Genomic DNA, 19,733 nt, shown 5'->3' with positions numbered 1-19,733 from the left:
GAAGGCGATCTCATACGATCAGCATTATTGTAATGTGGGTTTTCAGCCAGGCGACCCACTACAGTGCACCGACTCAAGTTTCCCAACAAAGCAGCCCATCGCTAGGCTATAAGTAATTTCATTCTGGGCAGTGGGCGCTCTCCAGAATTCATCATCAACAGATGACTGGCATATAGGTAAGCCAAAACTGGTTGAATGCATTCTTTGCTTTCACATTGCAAGATGATATTTCTAGAACTCGCATCTTGGCAGATGTAGGCCTATGTAGACTATTCTAAGCTATTATTCACTGTATAACATGATCAACTGCAATCATCAAGACTATGTTGAGCAAGTTAGCACATTAATTCATATAAATGGTCAGACTTGACGTTGGTGAATGAAGGCAGGTAGGCCGAACGATTTTTTGCCACCCTTCTTTTTCCCGAATGCACAAGAATGTAACCAAAAAAACACAAATAAATGTACATTTATTTTACGCACACAATTGATACTAGAAATGCACGATATTAGGCTATATTACAAAAAAAACGGTCTGTTTTCAACGGACAGTTGCGCGCATGTCAAATATATAGCATATTCTTATTTTATCCTATGTCAAAATACAACACATTCAACATTCCTATCAATAATAACATAACATATTCAGAATTTGATCAAAGACAGTACAGTATGAAGATAGGCAGAAACTGCTTGTTCAGTAGAGATCCACGATCACACTTGGCGATGTCGTGGCGATGTTAGCTCGCGAAACTCATGCGCAGAAACACGTAAATGGTCTAACGGTCGTCTCGCACCAAACTACGCATGTGCAGGCCGTCAGATAAAGGCCCTCCTTCGATATGAAGTTGTTTCTGAATTAAATGAAAACGTTAGTTTGTCACCTTCAAGAGGCTGGAGTGTTCAACTATTTAAGAGATTGGCTCGAATCAAGGTTGTACCTTTACATTTCGAGAACATTAACTACGGAAGAATTACTCTCATTGAACAAACACCAAACCTGGAACTGGTCTGTTGGTCTGTTTCGCAAGCGTTCCCGAAAGTCTTGCGATGTTGTGACTCTGGGTTTAGAAACTCTGTGATTTGACAGTCAGGAAGTGCAATTCAATTCACGGCATGTACTACAGTTCCAATACCGTTACAGTAGCAATGTAATACTGTCCACTTCACACTGAGATTAGGCAACTTGAATCTTGAGCAGCTCAAATATTGGAAAAATAGAGTGAGTGTCAAAGTCCTCCACTTCACAGCATTAGCCTACAACTGCCATATTTCTTCTTATTTCATAGAGCTTGAACATAATGGCATCAAATTATTCACGAACCCGGTCATTCGAAAGACTAAAATACATAGCGTGAAGTTACACCGTTTAGCACTACTTACCAGCTTGCTACGGTGTGGGTAGTGTAGCGAAAGGGCCAGAAGTCCGCATTTCCTCAGCTGTGTCGCGGTGTGTGCAGTGCAGATCTGGCATTAAACAAACTGGGGGGGCTTTCCCTACGCCTTGTCAAACTGGAACTACGAAGCCACATTCAGCTGATTAGAACAACAAAAACACAATCTCGCGCTAAGCAAACACTCAGCGCCGCCGCACGAGACGTCAAAAGGATCCCGCCCCCTTTCCTCGTCTCCCATTGGCCTGGCTTGCTAGGACATTTTAAATAGATGGGACTTGTGAAGCATAAGTCCCCACTTTAAATATTCGTCATACTTCTTATAATTACTACCTGGAAAACGACGTTTACCTAATCTCAGTTTATGTATAGTGTAGAAAATCATTGTATCATCTAAACCGCTGTGAAATTTTTTAACATAATCAAAAAGATTGCATTTTCAGGTATTTGAAGTTGGTGTATAAAACCAAAAGCAAAAGATGCAAAAATTTCACTTAATCAAACTAATCATAGAAATAGCGCACATAGAACATATCTACCATCGCTTCTTAGACTTGCTGTCAATGAGAATGACATCTATAATTGATATTTCTATGTAAAATGGGTCATCCAAAAAGTTACATATTGCAGCTTTAAGCTAAACACCTCATTCAAACTTTAAAATGTGCACACCGGTCAGGACCTGTGTGTGTGTGTGTGTGTGTGTGTACAACTTTTTGATCTTTTATACTTTTATAACTATTAAGCTTTTTGTCCTTTTTTGTCCATCTTCATTCATTTTCATGGGATTCCTTCAACATTCTAAAGGTCCTGTTGTGATATAATCAACACCCAGACTTCCAACATACCATTCACTGTGAACAACACAACTTTTGACAAAAATATGCTACACTGAACACTTTCCCAACAAGTTAAACAGAAAGCATATGAAATCTAAACTCTACTTCCAAACAATTGACATTTTTACAACTGTCACAAGAACTTTAGACAAAAACTTAGGGTGTGACATATTGGTCTACTTATCTGCTATTCAAATCAGGAATCAGAACATAATTATCTGCTACCAATAAAAAAGACAGCTTAGTCACCACAACTACTTTTTGTCTCAACTTTTACAAACTGACATTTTCACCAGTTTCCCAGCACTTTAGAGGGTGTGACATATTGGTCTACTTATCTGCTATTCAAATCAGGAATCAGAACATAATTATCTGCTACCAATAAAAAAGACAGCTTAGTCACCACAACTACTTTTTGTCTCAACTTTTACAAACTGACATTTTCACCAGTTTCCCAGCACTTTAGAGGGTATAACATATTGGTATACTGCTCAGCTATTTAAGGGTGTTTTCACATATAGTTATCTTTAAAAGAACCTCTTTAGAGTGAACTCTGGGGTAAATAAAAGAGCAAAATAAATCAGTTCTATTCGTATTCACATTGCCCTTTCCTTTGAATGAACTCTCAACTCTTTTGCCAGTTCACATCAACTATTTTGTGGACCAAGTCCTCTTTGCATTCACATTGCTATGTTTAGAAAGGAAAGTTTGTGGTCATATGCACATCCTTAAAAACATAGGTGCTGGGCTAATAAAGAATACTAGTATAGAACAAGTTAAAGCTCCCAATTCATCACTTATTGACAACGTTTTGATCCGAAATGGATCTTCGTCTGGTCACAGTGTTCACATCCCAAAATATACACATTTCACCTCACATGACCATTGCGGACATGACGCATGGTGGGTGCAACAGTGGGTTGCATGGTGGGTGCAAATCTTGAACATAACTTACAACATCAATTAACATGTCTCAATCAAAATTGTACAGCCAGAAGTACAGAAAAGAGTCGGAGTCTGTACCCTGAATTTAAAGGGTGGCTGAAGCCAGATTGTTGGGCATACTGTGCGTACTGCAAATCAGATATGCTTGCAAAAATGTATGACATCAAAAAAACATTGTTTTTACAGCAAAGCATATAAATAAATCAAAACCGTACAACCCCTCAACGCAGTCTACATTACCACAGTTGGTTAAGAAAGTGGATAACTGCAAAAGAGCAGAAGCTACTATGGCAATGGCCATTGCGGAGCATTGTTCGCTGCTAGCATGCGACCATTTAGGTATGGCTTGCAAAGCTGCCTCTTCAGATTCTGTGGCAACAACAAACTTCCAAATGCACCACACCAAGTGCACAGAAATGATTAGGGGGGTACTGGCACCTTATTTTCTCAAAAGAGTAACATCAGATGTGGGGGGGTGAGAAGTTCAGTCTCCTTTTGGATGAGTCCACTGATGTCAGTGTCTCGAAATACCTGGGTGTGGTGATTCTGTATTTCAGTGCTAAAAAAAAGAACCGTTGTGTTCACATTTCTTGGTCTGGTTGAATTGGAGGGGGGCGATGCCAGATCAATAGCAAAGGCGGTAGTTGAGTTTCTTGAGAAGTGTAACCTTAAAAAAGAGAATCTTCAGGGTATTGGCACTGATATTGCGTCTATGATGACTGAGGTGCACAACGGGGTGGACAAGGTTTTAAAGGAAGAATGTGCATTTCCCAATTTGGTACTCATCCGCTGTGTGTGCCATTCTTTACAATTGGCTGTCAGTGCAGCATCCAAAGAAACCATCCCTAGGAGTGTTGAGTACGTAATCAGGGAAACCTGCAACTGGTTTTCGATTTCCCCAAAACGGCACGAGGTGTACAAAGCAGTGTATGCTTTGTACGCACTCGTTGGCTATCCATTGAGCCTGCGGTAACTCGTATATTGAGCCAGTGGGAAGAACTGAAACTCCACTTTGAGTTGACCAAGGCCATTGAGCGTTGCTTCATGGCGCATGTGCTCCACGCCATGTACATGGACAAGACCAACTATGTCTACCTGACATTCTTGAAAACAATCCTGTCCGATGTACAAGTTGCAGTGAAGTCATTTGAGGGAGAGCAAACAGATCCTGTCTAGCTTTTGGACAATCTGGCACACCTCTTAACATCAATTTGCAGCAGAGTAGTCAACCCTATGTCAAAAATTGATGTCCTGAAGGATGCCATTGATGGACATCTCAGTCAATCACCATACCTTGGGTACCTTTTCGAGAGCACGGTGTACCAACTCAGTCTTGCGCCAGAGGACAAAAAGGCCATTCGGAGACAGTGCATCAACTACATTGTTGCTTTAAGCAAGGAGCTGCAAGCAAGGCTCCCAGACAACCTTGAAGCATTGCGAAACATGGCCTTGTTCAGTGTTAAGGAAACGCTAAAGCACAATAAAGGCATCACTGAAATTATTAAAGTAGCTGAGCTGCTGGGATACCAGCCCCAAACAATTGATCAAATTGTTTCCCAATGGAGAAACATCCATCTGTTTAGGTGGGACTCAACTGAAAATACAGTCGAGTTTTGGAGTGAAGTCAATAACTACACAGACTCTTCCGGGTCAAGTCCATTTGAAGAACTGTGCAAAGCTACACTCGATGCCCTCTCCTTGCAACACTCGAATGCGGAGGTTGAACGGCTGTTCAGCCAAGTGAGTGTGGTCAAGTCAAAGTTAAGAAATAGAATGTCACTGCACACTCTCCGCTCCATACTCCTGGTGCGGTATGTACTGAAGCTGGCTGGTGATACCTGTTACCAGCATGAACTGAAGTTTAGTTCTGCAGCAGTTTGGCACCACAGCAGCATACAGCTTTAGGGCCACTCCATCCTCTACTGCTGGTTCCAGCTCCGTGACAATGCAGTTGGACATTGAAGATGAAGAGGATTTCCTTGCCAATCTATGATTCATCATATTTACAGTACTTTCTGATACTGGCGGAGACACACAGCTGATGGTGGGTGGCAGTGTGTACTGCAGTGTGTGCGAGAACAGTGGCAATATCTGGAGGAAACCATTGATCAGCTAGCAAGCCAAGCAGCACAGCAACTTGGAGAGAGCTGGAGAGAGATGCCTAGCGCACACATCATTATTTGAGTTAAGTTGCTTGTTCAATAAGATAGCATATATACCTTGTTATTAGCTTGTACCTATAACTGTTGATCAGTTAGGTAGCATGTTAACTAACTACCAATACACTGCTTAAAATTATATTTGTTCAGAATGTGTAGGTCTACTAGTTAAAAATAAAATAAAATGTAATTGTTCAATAATTCAATGTGTTGTGTTTAAAAAATATGTGATCATATAAAATGTGTTGTGTTTATATTATTTTTACAAATAAAAAAATATGATAATAAACAAACAAATCCAAACTAACAAATGTCAAATCATATTTTTCACCGAGATAGCCAGTCAATTTGAGTAACGTGATTACGTAATGACGTCATCGTGCAATGACATCACAACATCATTTAGCAACTTTTAGCAACAAATCGACCTGCCTCTAACAACTTCTCCTGAAAATTAGTTGGCAACACTGGATGGATGCCACATACTTTAAATTTGTCAAACTTTGCATCATCTTCAGTCCAGCCAGAGTCCGTCAAACCACAGAAGAAGATGAAAATATGTGAATTTTTGTGATGGCTTTATGTGATAGCTAGCAACTTGTAAACAATTACTCATTCCTATGAGTACTATTTTAATAGTAATGTTAAATAATACAAATTGGCTGTTAAGCCAATTATATGACTGTTGCCTCCATTTTAAGTTTATTGTGATGGTAATGATGTTTGTTTTTGATGATAATTATTAGGTGGTGGTCGCTAGGTACAATGTATCTAAATAAAGGTGAAATAAAATAAAATATATCTTCAACCTGCTCTGCATTGCAAGCTAGATTGACTTGCTATAAAGTTAGAGAAACATGTAACTAAACAAAACATGTTTCATTATCACCTGAAACAATAAACACTGCTCAAAAAAATAAAGGGAACACTTAAACAACACAATGTAACTCCAAGTCAATCACACTTCTGTGAAATCAAGCTGTCCACTTAGGAAGCAACACTGATTGACAATAAATTTCACATGCTGTTGTGCAAACGGAATAGGCAACAGATTGAAATTATAGGCAATTAGCAAGACACCCCCAATAAAGGAGTGGTTCTGCAGGTAGTGACCACAGACCACTTCTCAGTTCCTATGCTTCCTGGCTGATGTTTTGGTCACTTTGAATGCTGGCGGTGCTTTCACTCTAGTGGTAGCATGAGACGGAGTCTACAACCCACACAAGTGGCTCAGGTAGTGCAGCTCATCCAGGATGGCACATCAATGCGAGCTGTGGCAAAAAGGTTTGCTGTGTCTGTCAGCGTAGTGTCCAGAGCATGGAGGCGCTACCAGGAGACAGGCCAGTACATCAGGAGACGTGGAGGAGGCCGTAGGAGGGCAACAACCCAGCAGCAGGACCGCTACTTCAGCCTTTGTGCAAGGAGGAGCAGGAGGAGCACTGCCACCGCCCAGCAAAATGACCTCCAGCAGGCCACAAATGTGCATGTGTCTGCTCAAACGGTCAGAAACAGACTCCATGAGGGTGGTATGAGGGCCCGACGTCCACAGGTGGGGGTTGTGCTTACAGCCCAACACCGTGCAGGACGTTTGGCATTTGCCAGAGAACACCAAGATTGGCAAATTCGCCACTGGCGCCCTGTGCTCTTCACAGATGAATGCAGGTTCACACTGAGCACATGTGGCAGACGTGACAGAGTCTGGAGACGCCGTGGAGAACGTTCTGCTGCCTGCAACATCCTCCAGCATGACCGGTTTGGCGGTGGGTCAGTCATGGTGTGGGGTGGCATTTCTTTGGGGGGCCGCACACCCCTCCATGTGCTCGCCAGAGGTAGCCTGACTGCCATTAGGTACCGAGATGAGATCCTCAGACCCCTTGTGAGACCATATGCTGGTGCGGCTGGGTTCCTCCTAATGCAAGACAATGCTAGACCTCATGTGGCTGGAGTGTGTCAGCAGTTCCTGCAAGAGGAAGGCATTGATGCTATGGACTGGCCCGCCCGTTCCCCAGACCTGAATCCAATTGAGCACATCTGGGACATCATGTCTCGCTCCATCCACCAACGTCACGTTGCACCACAGACTGTCCAGGAGTTGGCGGATGCTTTAGTCCAGGTCTGGGAGGAGATCCCTCAGGAGACCATCCATCCACCTTATCAAAGGCATGCCCAGGCGTTGTAGGGAGGTCATACAGGCACGTGGAGGCCACACACACTACTGAGCCTCATTTTGACTTGTTTTAAGGACATTACATCAAAGTTGGATCAGCCTGTAGTGTGGTTTTCCACTTTAATTTTGAGTGTGACTCCAAATCCAGACCTCCATTGGTTGATAAATTTGATTTCCATTGATCATTTTTGTGTGATTTTGTTGTCAGCACATTCAACTATGTAAAGAAAAAAGTATTTAATAAGAATATTTCATTCATTCAGATCTAGGATGTGTTATTTTAGTGTTCCCTTTATTTTTTTGAGCAGTGTATGTATCCTGTCTTGAATGAAAAGGTCATATTTTGCAATCTCCCAAAATAAATGAGATCTCTGACGAGAAACAGGCTCTCCTCCATCTTACGCTACAAACAGTACACTTGTCCATTCAGTAGCGGGACAAGACTCTGTGAAGATGACATACTGGTGTAATGAAATACGTAACAATGTAAACGGGGAATCACTCTCACGGCAGTCAAGCAATGCATTCCGCCAAGAGCCGTTCACAATCTAGTCCGGTTGTGGTCACAACTAGACCTCCGTTCAAATGTATCAAGAAAGATTCTTATTTGAATGCCTAGCTATCAACACATGTACATTGTTTTGAATGTACACTTTTACCAGTCTCAGTCACAAAGGACAGCTCCAATAAGCGCACTATGGTAAAGGACATGTGAACGTTTGTCTGTAGGAGTCATACTTCTTATTAGGTGGGACTTGCGAAGCAAAAGTCCTGACTTTAAATCGTCGTCATACTTATTATTATTCTTCTGTGCTCTGCTCTTACACCGTTTAAGTTAGGAACAGCATTTAAACTTCTACGGATCAAACGCCTTTTAGTAACCGCTTCAACAACATTTTCAAACAACTGCTGTTTTGACCCCTTTCCCAGCACTTTAGACAAAAACTTTGAATGTCTGAAATCTTCCTCTACTTCTCTGCTATTCAAATCTGGAAATAAGAACATAAATATCTACTACCAATCAAGAGGTGCAGCTGTTTTAGTCACCACATCAACTAATTTAGCTAACTGCCCAATGTTGAATGAATTGCCATTATATACAATTCTAACAATGGGGGAGCAGATTCTAAGCATGAGACAATGAGTAAACATTGTGACTTTTGAAACAAATTAGCTACCTTGACCACTAACTGGAACACGCTGTCATACACGTCGATCCAGAGCATCCCAAACATGCTCAATGGGTGACATGCCTGGTGAGTATGCAGGCCATGGAAGAACTGGGACATTTTCAGCTTCCAGGAATTGTGTACAGATCCTTGTGACATGGGGCTGTGCATCATCATGCTGAAACATGAGGTGATGGCGGCAGATGAATGGCACAACAATGGGCCTCAGGATCTCGTCACAGTATCTCTGCGCATTCAAATTGACATCGTTAAAATGCAATTGTGTTCGTTGTCCATTGCTTATGCCTGCCCATACCATAACCCCACCACCACCATGGGGCACTCTGTTCACAACATTGACATCAGCAAACCTCTCGCCCACACAATGTCATACACTTGGTCTGTAGTTGTGAGGCTGTTTGGACCTACTGCTAAATTCTCTAAAACAATGTTGGAGGTGGCTTATGCTGGAAGAATGAAAATGTAATTCTCTGGCAACATTTCTGGTGGACATTCCTGCAGTCAGAATGCCAATTGCACACTCCCTCAAAACTTGAGATATCTGTGGCATTGTGTTGTATGACAAAACTGCACATTTTAGAGCCATTTCATTAAGGTGCACCTGTGTAATGATCATGCCGTTTAATCAGCTTCTTGCTATACCACACCTGTCAGGTGGATGGATTGTCTTGTCAAAGGGATGTAAACAAATTTGTGCACAGCATTTGAGAGAAATAAGCTTTTTGTGCGTATTTCAGCTCATGAAACATGGGACCAACATTTTACATGTTGCATTTTTGTTCAGTGTAATTAGACAAAAAGTGAGGGTGAATGAAATCTTCCTCTACTTCTCTGCTTTTCAAATCTGAAGTCAGAACAAAAATATATTCTACTGATAAAACAATACAGCTGTTTTGCTAGCTGCATCAACAACATTTCCTCTAACTTTTTATTAACAACAGAAATATTGATACATTTCCCAAAAAGTTAAAGGGTATGCAATCTTCATATACTTCTCTGCTATTCAAATCTGAACTCAGAACAAAAATACCTTATTCCAATCAAACGGTACAGCTAGTTTAGTAACTGCATGAACTGCTTTTTCCCCCTAACTTTTTGAAACACTTTTTGACCACTCTCCCAACAAGTAAGACAAAAAAGTAGAGCATATGAAATCTTCCTCTACTTATCTGCTTTTCAAATCAGAACCAGAATAGCTTCCACCAGTCAAGAAATAAAGCTGTTTTAGTAACCCATCAACAGCTTTCATTAAAGATGCAGTAAGTAATGTCAGATGCTAGCAGATTCATTACCAAAAATAGCTGCAAATTCCAATAGAACAGCATCACGTTTTGAAATTAACTTTCCTTGCTTTGTCTAACAATACTATCATGAGTCTAGCAAAGAAGTTGAGTGTCAGAGCGCAGTATTTATTTAGTTTCATAGCACAAACGTTTGCCAGCATGTTCTGACTTACCAAAACTACTGACCACAACCACACAACTAGTGACCACTACTGAACACAACGACTGACCATAACCACACAACTACTGACCACAACTACTAAACCACACAACTACTGACCACAACTGCTACTCTGGTCTGCACTAGCTCCGGTCCAGCACTAGTCCTGGGCATAGCTAGGTGTAACGGCTTTCTTCCTGGGATGAAGGAGAGGACCAAAACGCAGCGCGGCTAGTGTTAAACATAATTTAATAAAGAATGTCTGAACACTACAAACAACAAAACAATAAATGTGAAAACCAAAAATAGTCCTATCTGGTGCAGAACACAAAGACAGAAGACAACCACCCACAATCCCCAACACAAAACAAGCCACCTATATATGATTCTCAATCAGGGACAACGATTGACAGCTGCCTCTGATTGAGAACCATATTAGGCTGAACACAGAAACAGACAAACTAGACACACAACATAGAATGCCCACCCAGCTCACGTCCTGACCAACACTAAACAAGCAAAACACACAAGAACTATGGTCAGGACGTGACACTAGGTAGCTCAGGTTTACACTAGCTCTGGTCTAGCTCTTGTTTGCACTATACATTATTATTATTATTATTATTATTATTATTATTATTATGTTACAGCTAGTTTAGTAAGCGCATCAACTCCTTTTGTGTTGTTGAAATAACTGCTGTTCTGACCACTCCCAACAAGTAAGACAAAAACTACTGTCCAAAACTTCTGACCACACAACTACTGAACCAAACAATTAAATGACCACAACCACAAAACTACTGACCACAACTGCAAAACTACTGACCACAACTACTAACCACTCCTGAACACAACTATTGACCCCAGCTACTGACCACAACCACACAACTACTTACCAAAACTACTGACAACTACTGGCCACACAGCTACAAACCACAACTACTTACCAAAACTGTTGACCACAATCACACAACTACTGACCACAAATCTACTGAACCACACAACTAATGACCACAACAACACAACTACTGACCTCAATTTTACTGAACCACACAACTAATAATCCCAACAACACAACTACTGACCACAATTACTGACCACACAACTACTGCTGTGGTCTGCACTAGCTCTGGTCCAGCTCTGGTCTTAGGTGTAGCTAGCTAGCTCTGGTTTGCACTAGCTCTTGTCTAGCTCTGGTCTGCACTATAAATTCTAACTACATAAGTGTGCATAGATTAATATATAACACCCAACAACAACAATTGTAACTCCTGAAACGTTCAAGCTTTAAACAGCAAACTAACTCACATGTTAAGGCTACCATATCAGCCATCCAATCAATCAACCTACCTTTTCAACTATAACCATTCACCACCATTATTACTGCAGACACTATCACGACTAGAAGTTATTTCAAAACCATACTTTAAAACATACTTTCCTTCAGAAAATGTACTTTTCAGTGATCACTGTTAGCCTAAAGAGCTTATTTATTAGATAGACCTACTGATAGCTAGCTGTAGCTCTACATACGAACCTACTCTACATAGTTCTTCAACTACCACAAAAATAATTTCAAGTGCTGTCATCACTAGATGCACCATCATATTTCTCTCCCCAAATAATAGACTGAACTTTCTAATAATTATATCATCCTCCAACTAAAATGAAACTTAACTTACACTGAACGTTTTACGTTGCTTCGCGGCAAGCAACACTGCGGCATGTATGAGAGCATCAGCTGTTCCAGACGACTGTGTGATCACGCTCTTCGTAGCCGACGTGAGTAAGACCTTTAAACAGGTCAAAAATCACAAGGCCACGGGGCCAGACGGATTACCAGGACGTGTGATGACCAACTGGCATGTGTCTTCACTGACATTTTCAACATGTCCCTGATTGAGTCTGTAATACCAACATGTTTCAAGCAGACCACCATAGTCCCTGTGCCCAAGAAGACTAAGGCAACCTGCCTAAATGACTACAGACCCGTAGCACTCACATCCATAGCCATGAAGTGCTTTGAAAGGCTGGTAATGGCTCACATCAATACCATTATCCCAGAAACCATAGACCCAATCCAATTTGCATACCGGCGAAACAGATCCACAGACGATGCAATCTCTATTGCACTCCACACTGCTCTTTCCCACCTGGACAGAAGGAACACCTATGTGAGAATGCAATTCATTGACTACAGCTCAGCATTCAACACAGTCCAAAGTAATAAGGTAATAAGTAATAATAAGTAATAACGTTGATATAGTCTATCAAAGTAATCAGACCAGATATTTTAATATACTGAACTTTGACTATATTTCACCGCTTCTGTCACGATCGTCACAGGGAGATAGAGAGGACCAAGGCGCGGCGTGTGAGAAATACATCTTCTCTTTATTAAGAAGAGGGAAAAACCACGAAACGAACACTATACAACTAAACCAACAAAATAACAAACAGACGACCGTGAAGCTATATAAACAGAAAATGGTGCTGACACTGACCACTACACACTGACATAGACAATTACCCACCAAAAACTAAAGCCTATGGTTCCCTTAAATATGGCTCCCAATCAGAGACAACAATAACCAGCTGTCTCTAATTGAGACCCAATTCAGGCAACCATAGACTTTCCTAGACACCTACACTGAACACTAAACCATCTCCTCTACTAAACTCCCTAAAACATACAACACCCTAGACAATACAAAAAACACACAAACTTCCCCATGTCACACCCTGACCTAACTAAAATAATAAAGAAAACAAAGAATACTAAGGCCAGGGTGTGACATAACCCCCCCCCTTAAGGTGCGAACTCCGGGCGCACCAAGATCAAGTCTAGGGGAGGGTCTGGGTGGGCGTCTATCCACGGTGGCGGCTCTGGCACTGGTCGTGGTCCGGACCCCACCATAGTCACTACCCGCTTTCGTAGCCTCCTCCAAATGGCCACCCTCCACATTAACCCCACTGGATTAAGGGGCAGCACCGGACTAAGGGGCAGCACCGGACTAAGGGGCAGCACCGGACTAAGGGGCAGCACCGGACTAAGGGGCAGCACCGGACTAAGGGGCAGCACCGGACTAAGGGGCAGCACCGGACTAAGGGGCAGCACCGGACTAAGGGGCAGCACCGGACTAAGGGGCAGCACCAGGATAAGGGGCAGCACCAGGATAAGGGGCAGCACCAGGATAAGGGGCAGCACCAGGATAAGGGGCAGCTCCGGACTGAGGGACGGATCCTGGCTGGATGGCGGATCCTGGCTGGCTGGCTCTGGTGGATCCTGGCTGGCTGGCGGATCCTGGCTCGCTGGCTCTGGCGGATCCTGGCTGGATGACGGCTCTGGCGGATCCTGGCTGGATGACGGCTCTGGCGGATCCTGGCTGGACGGCTCATGGCTGGCTGACGGATCTGGCTGCTCATGGCTGGCTGACGGATCTGGCTGCTCATGGCTGGCTGACGGATCTGGCTGCTCATGGCTGGCTGACGGATCTGGCTGCTCATGGCTGGCTGACGGATCTGGCTGCTCATGGCTGGCTGACGGATCTGGCTGCTCATGGCTGGCTGACGGATCTGGCTGCTCATGGCTGGCTGACGGATCTGGCTGTTCATGGCTGGCTGACTGATCTGGCTGCTCATGGCTGGCTGACTGATCTGGCTGCTCATGGCTGGCTGGCGGATCTGGCTGCTCATGGCTGGCTGGCGGATCTGGCTGCACATGGCTGGCTGGCGGATCTGGCAGATCCTGTCTGGTTGGCGGCTCTGGCAGATCCTGTCTGGTTGGCGGCTCTGGCAGATCCTGTCTGGTTGGCGGCTCTGGCAGATCCTGTCTGGTTGGCGGCTCTGGCAGATCCTGTCTGGTTGGCGGCTCTGGCAGATCCTGTCTGACGAATGGCTCTAGCGGCTCCTGACTGACGAACGGCTCTGACGGCTCGGGACAGACGGGCGGCTCTAATGGTTCGGGGCAGACGGATGGCTCAGATGGCGCTGGGTAGACGGATGGCTCAGATGGCGCTGGGTAGACGGATGGCTCAGATGGCGCTTGGCAGACGGGCAGTTCAGGCATCGCTGTGCAGACGGCAGACTCTGGCCGGCTGAGGCGCACTGTAGGCCTGGTGCGTGGTGCCGGAACTGGTGTTACTGGGCTGGGGACACGCATCTCAAGGCTAGTGCGGGGAGAAGGAACAGGGCATACTGGACCCTGGGGACGCACATTAGGCCTAGTGCGTGGTGCCGGAACTGGTGGTACCGGGCTGGGGACACGCATCTCAGGGCTAGTGCGGGGAGCAGCAACAGGACGCACAGGACTCTGGGGACACACAGGAGGCTTGGTGCGTGGTTTAGGCACTGGTGGTAAAGGGCTGGAGACACGCACCATAGGGCTAGTGCGTGGAGGAGGCACTGGTGGTACTGGGTTGGGGCGGGGAGTTGGCGCCGGAAATACCGGACCGTGCAGGCGTACTGGCTCCCTTGAGCACTGAGCCTGCCCAACCTTACCTGGTTGTATGCTCCCCTTCGCCCGACCAGTGCGGGGAGGTGGAATAACCCGCACCGGGCTATGTAGGCGAACCGGGGACACCATGCGTAAGGCTGGTGCCATGTAAGCCGGCCCGAGGAGACGCACTGGTGACCAGATGCGTTGGGCCGGCTTCATGACATCCGGCTCAACGCTCAATCTAGCCCGGCCGATACGTGGAGCTGGAATGTACCGAACTGGGCTATGCACGTGTACAGGAGACACCATGCGCTCTACTGCGTAACACGGTGTCTGCCCGTACTCTCGCTCTCCACGGTAAGTACAGGGAGTAGGCGCAGGTCTCCTACCTGACTTCGCCACACTCCCTTTAAGGCCCCCCCCCAAGAAATTTTTGGGTTGTACTCACGGGCTTCCAGCCTTGCTTCCGTGCTGCCTCCTCATATCGCCTCCTCTCGGCTTTAGCTGCCTCCAGCTCTTCACGAGGGAGGCGATATTCTCCCGGTTGTGCCCAAGGCCCCTTACCATCCAGTATCTCCTCCCATGTCCATGAATCCTGTGTAGGTGGGTCCTGTTGCCGCTTTACACGCCGCTTGGTCCTGCATTGGTGGGTAATTCTGTCACGATCGTCACAGGGAGATAGAGAGGACCAAGGCGCGGCGTGTGAGAAATACATCTTCTCTTTATTAAGAAGAGGGAAAAACCACGAAACGAACACTATACAACTAAACCAACAAAATAACAAACAGACGACCGTGAAGCTATATAAACAGAAAATGGTGCTGACACTGACCACTACACACTGACATAGACAATTACCCACCAAAAACTAAAGCCTATGGTTCCCTTAAATATGGCTCCCAATCAGAGACAACAATAACCAGCTGTCTCTAATTGAGACCCAATTCAGGCAACCATAGACTTTCCTAGACACCTACACTGAACACTAAACCATCTCCTCTACTAAACTCCCTAAAACATACAACACCCTAGACAATACAAAAAACACACAAACTTCCCCATGTCACACCCTGACCTAACTAAAATAATAAAGAAAACAAAGAATACTAAGGCCAGGGTGTGACAGCTTCACTTAATTAAAATGTTTTAAACTTTTTCCACTACTATCAAAGCGTACAAATACTTTCAAAGAGCTGAAGCAAGTCACACAAAATGGGATAAATGTGGAAACGAAAGCACCAGCCATACACCTTGATGGATGACACTTCCTGCAAATGGACCCATGCTCAAGCAACAAGAAGCCCTCTCTGAAACCTTCTCTGAAGCATAGCTTATAGACGGGTTGGTTGTTTAGTAACAAAACCGATGCGGCAAAACAGACAGGCTTGGCTTAGATTGTTAATAACATGTAAACTATATGGAAAAATAAAGTTGCACAATGACCACTTGTCTCGCAAATATATTGTTACATTTGTTGGTTAGTTAGCCATATTAGCATAGATGTGACATTTAAAACCCCTCAATAAATGACATGGTATCAAGAACAAGATCAAACGAGCTGGAACGAGCCACTTAAAATTCACCACGACAATTTCTTGTCATTGTTGCTAGCTATCTGGCCATCAGAATCATAAAAACGCATTGTTTTCTTGACGTTATGTAATCAAAACAAGCACATAAAGGCTTCATAATTCATAAAGGTCATGTTAATTCACTAATATTATCTCATAGAACAAAACGTATAAGGTCCAAAGCCTGAGTAAACCTCAGACCTTATTTTCAGCATTTATCCCAAAACCCCATTCTTTCCCCATTCGTTTCCCCCATAGGAATGGCTGAACGAACCAGAGGTAACTCATTTCTGTTTTTTAGTACTACAAACTGGCAAGCTCTATACCCACCACAAATTACATCAAGATCCAAAGCATCAATTAGAACAGAGGATCCCCCAGTGTTCAAGAATTATGACCTCCCTCACCACCATCACTCACATTCTGGTTACAATAGCCTACTAGTTGATTGTACGTGGGGAGTTGATGGGTTGCTGCCAACTTTGATTCAAGCTAACTCTAGGCTTGTGGCCTCCTTGCAAGTTTAAATCACTTAACCGATCATCAATGGCAACATAATGCATTGCCCACAAAGGGACTATTACAGGGGTAAGCCACAGATACATGTGTGTCTCGATTCAATTAGCCCCTTCCCTAGAGTGAGAGTGAAGGGAGGTTCAGAGAAAAGAGCAAGGTAAAGAATGTACATTACCTGTAGACTGCACAGTAAAGATATATTTTATTTTATTGTAGCAAATTCAGAGGTTAGGGTTAGGACAGGAACCCTGATCCAGTGACTGTCAACCTGAACTTTAGCAGTTACGCCTGAAGATTAAATTACGTTAAAAAAAATAAACTCGGACGACGCTCGGTCAATTGTGCGCCACACTATGGGACTTCCAATCACGGCCGGTTGTGATACAGCCTGGATTCGAACCGGGGTGGCTGTAGTGACGCCTCTAGCACTGAGATGCGGTGCCTTAGACCGTTGCGTCGCTACAACGTAGAGTTAAGCTTAATGCCTATTTTCACAAACCTCTGTTCCTGTGTTGCTTTTGCGCAGTTATACTCAGTGGTTGAAAACATACAGAGGAATACATTAAGGCATATTTTTTTTTCACCATAGTAAATTGTGGGGCAGGATTAATGACACTTTATTAAAACTGTTAAAAGAGCAGCAAACTAGTCAGGTCTAGTAAATCATGAAACATTTTGATTTATGTTCTCTTCCAGAAAGGGGCAGACTGAGACACGAAATAGGCCCTGGCATTTCTAAATCTGACAATTTCTTTTAATTTGAGGCCACCATTATAAGCCATATAATTTATAATTATAATTATAATGCATGCCCAAACGGTGATTGCACATTTACAGCCTGTGTGACACAGAGATAGTCGTCAAAGTAACTATGTAAATGATAAGAAAGGACCTCTGTGTGCATCACAATAGCAAATGTACATTACTTTCATTTCCTGTCAGGCAGCAGCTCTTCCACACAGCTTGCCTCTCTCCCCTTCATATCAAGGGGACCTTAAAGTGTAACCCATGCTCCCCGTAGTAGTTGGGCACTGGGCAGTGGCCACACACTAATAATCCATACTAGGGGACTTCAGGAAGTGTGACTCATGCCACCCATTAATTGTTGTGGCTCTGATGCAGTGTTGTGGTGATGGTGTGGGATGGCAGTGCTGTGAGGAACATGGTCAGTAAAGGTAAAGGGACGGCCCCTCAGGGGGCCAACCAGACGTTTAAAGGTCAGTGGACATCAGAGCTCTTAGGTGGTGAGTCACGGCACGCTTGCCCCTGTCACTTCATATCAAATAGTGCCATGGCGACGCAGACAAGCCATGGGGGTGAGGGGACGCTTGCTTGTTTATTCTCTCGCAATAGCGTGCAGTCATGATGTTTATATAAAAAAATACCTTTGTGCACATACCCCCCTGAGCCATGTTAAGTCTATGCATCTGCATCCTCTAGCGTGTTCAGCCTTCGTTCCCTCAGTTGACTCCAGAACCTCAACAGAAAGAGATGGGAGGGAAGGACAGAGAGAGAAAGGGAGAGAAAAAAATAGAGGGAGGGCAATAGGGAGGAAGAGAAGCAGAGTATGAGGGAGCGATAGACAGAGCAAGAGACGGTGGGAGGAGCAGAAGCTGGTGCAGGAACACACTGTGGTGTGAGCTCTCCGTGCTGCTACAATATGACTCTGACAGGCTTACGTAACCAGGCTGGCCTGGCACTCAGCAGACGCCAGCTGCACTGCCTGTTGTATAACTACATTAACAGCTCCTCTGAGCTGGCCAGAGCATGCGCACAGCACTCACTGCCTGCCAGCACTAGAGCGAGATCTGTACTGCAGCCAACACACACACACACACACACACACACACACACACACACACACACACACACACACACACACACACACTCACTCACACTCACACTCACACTCACACACACACGGGATCTACAGGGGATAGGAGTGTGAAGGATGGAAATACAGAACCAATGGAAATATAGTATAACCATAAGTATGAAATTAAAATGTATGACTTGGTACAGCTCCACTTGATACCCAATCAGTATACCTTCAGCAGAACCCATGGTGGATGAGTTACAGTTTTGGACCAGTCCTACCGGGGCTCCCTGTCAGAGTGAATCTAGTTGAGGGGGCCTGACACAGACCCTATCTACCAGGCAGCTCCCTCCCACCCCCTAACCTAGCGCCAGGTTCCTCATCCTAGAGAGGCCTAATTGGGATCTAAATGTTTCCAGCATAGACATGCCAGCAGGGCCTAGACTGAATAAGCTCCTCCTCTGTGCAGTGTAATTCAGTGTGCCTGGATCCCACACTTAAAATGCAATTACTCATCAGACGGGCTTTCCCAGTCATTCTGTAATTAGTGGTGGTCAGGGGTCTTATCCAAATCAATATGATATGGCTGGAGACTATGAATTATCCTTAGGAGATTATTGTTAATGGACCTGTTTTTCTGTAACATCGAAATGGAGTTCATGATGTGAAAAATTCCAACTGACTACCTGGCACAATGAATGAATCCAACAGGAAAAGGGTTGACATATCAAAAAGACTGCAGAGGAGAAAACTCTGATGAAGATCTGGGGTCTAATGAGGTGAAACATTATGAACGTTGACGATAGAAATGTAATGAATAGAGAAAACAATTCCCTATGCTACCGTACAGAAAAACGTATTTGTTCTTTAAAATATACTGAGTATATAAAAAATGAAGAACACCTGCTCTTTCCATGACATAGACTGACCAGGTGAAAGCTATGCTCCCTTATTGATGTCACTTGTTAAATCCACTTCAATCAGTGTAGATAAAGGGGAGGAGACAGGTTAAATAATGATTTTTAAGCCTTGAGACAATTGAGTCATGGATTGTGTGTGTACCATTCAGAGGATGACACTTTCGACACCTTGTAGAGTCCATGCCCTGACAATCTGAGGCTGTTCTGAGGGCAAAAGGGCCCTCAGAGGCCAACTAAGGTGTTCCTAATGTTTGGTATACTCAGTGTATTTCCTTCTGAACAGTTTGTATTGTTGCACCCTTCTGAATAGACCCCTGTGCATACTTGATCTAAAT

General features: G+C 44.1%; 1 protein-coding gene across 7 annotated transcripts in view; it reads right to left on the bottom strand.

Moving 5' to 3' along the window:
• LOC129837473 (transcription factor HIVEP3-like) overlaps nucleotides 1-1,616 on the bottom strand; it is an 83,028-nt gene extending 81,412 nt beyond the window's left edge. For 3 of the 7 annotated variants that reach the window (XM_055903664.1, XM_055903663.1, XM_055903665.1), the window contains exon 1: nucleotides 1,384-1,614. The gene's annotated coding sequence lies outside the window, so the exon portion shown is untranslated. Of the gene's footprint in view, nucleotides 1-1,383 lie in introns of all 7 variants that reach the window. The other 4 variants (XM_055903659.1, XM_055903660.1, XM_055903656.1 and 1 more) reach the window with 2 other exon arrangements.
• Between the last annotated feature and the right edge of the window lie 18,117 nt (nucleotides 1,617-19,733).

Source organism: Salvelinus fontinalis, chromosome 38 (genome assembly GCF_029448725.1).
Source record: "Salvelinus fontinalis isolate EN_2023a chromosome 38, ASM2944872v1, whole genome shotgun sequence".
Taxonomy (NCBI): domain Eukaryota; kingdom Metazoa; phylum Chordata; class Actinopteri; order Salmoniformes; family Salmonidae; genus Salvelinus; species Salvelinus fontinalis.
This window is presented reverse-complemented; position numbering and strand designations above follow the sequence as displayed.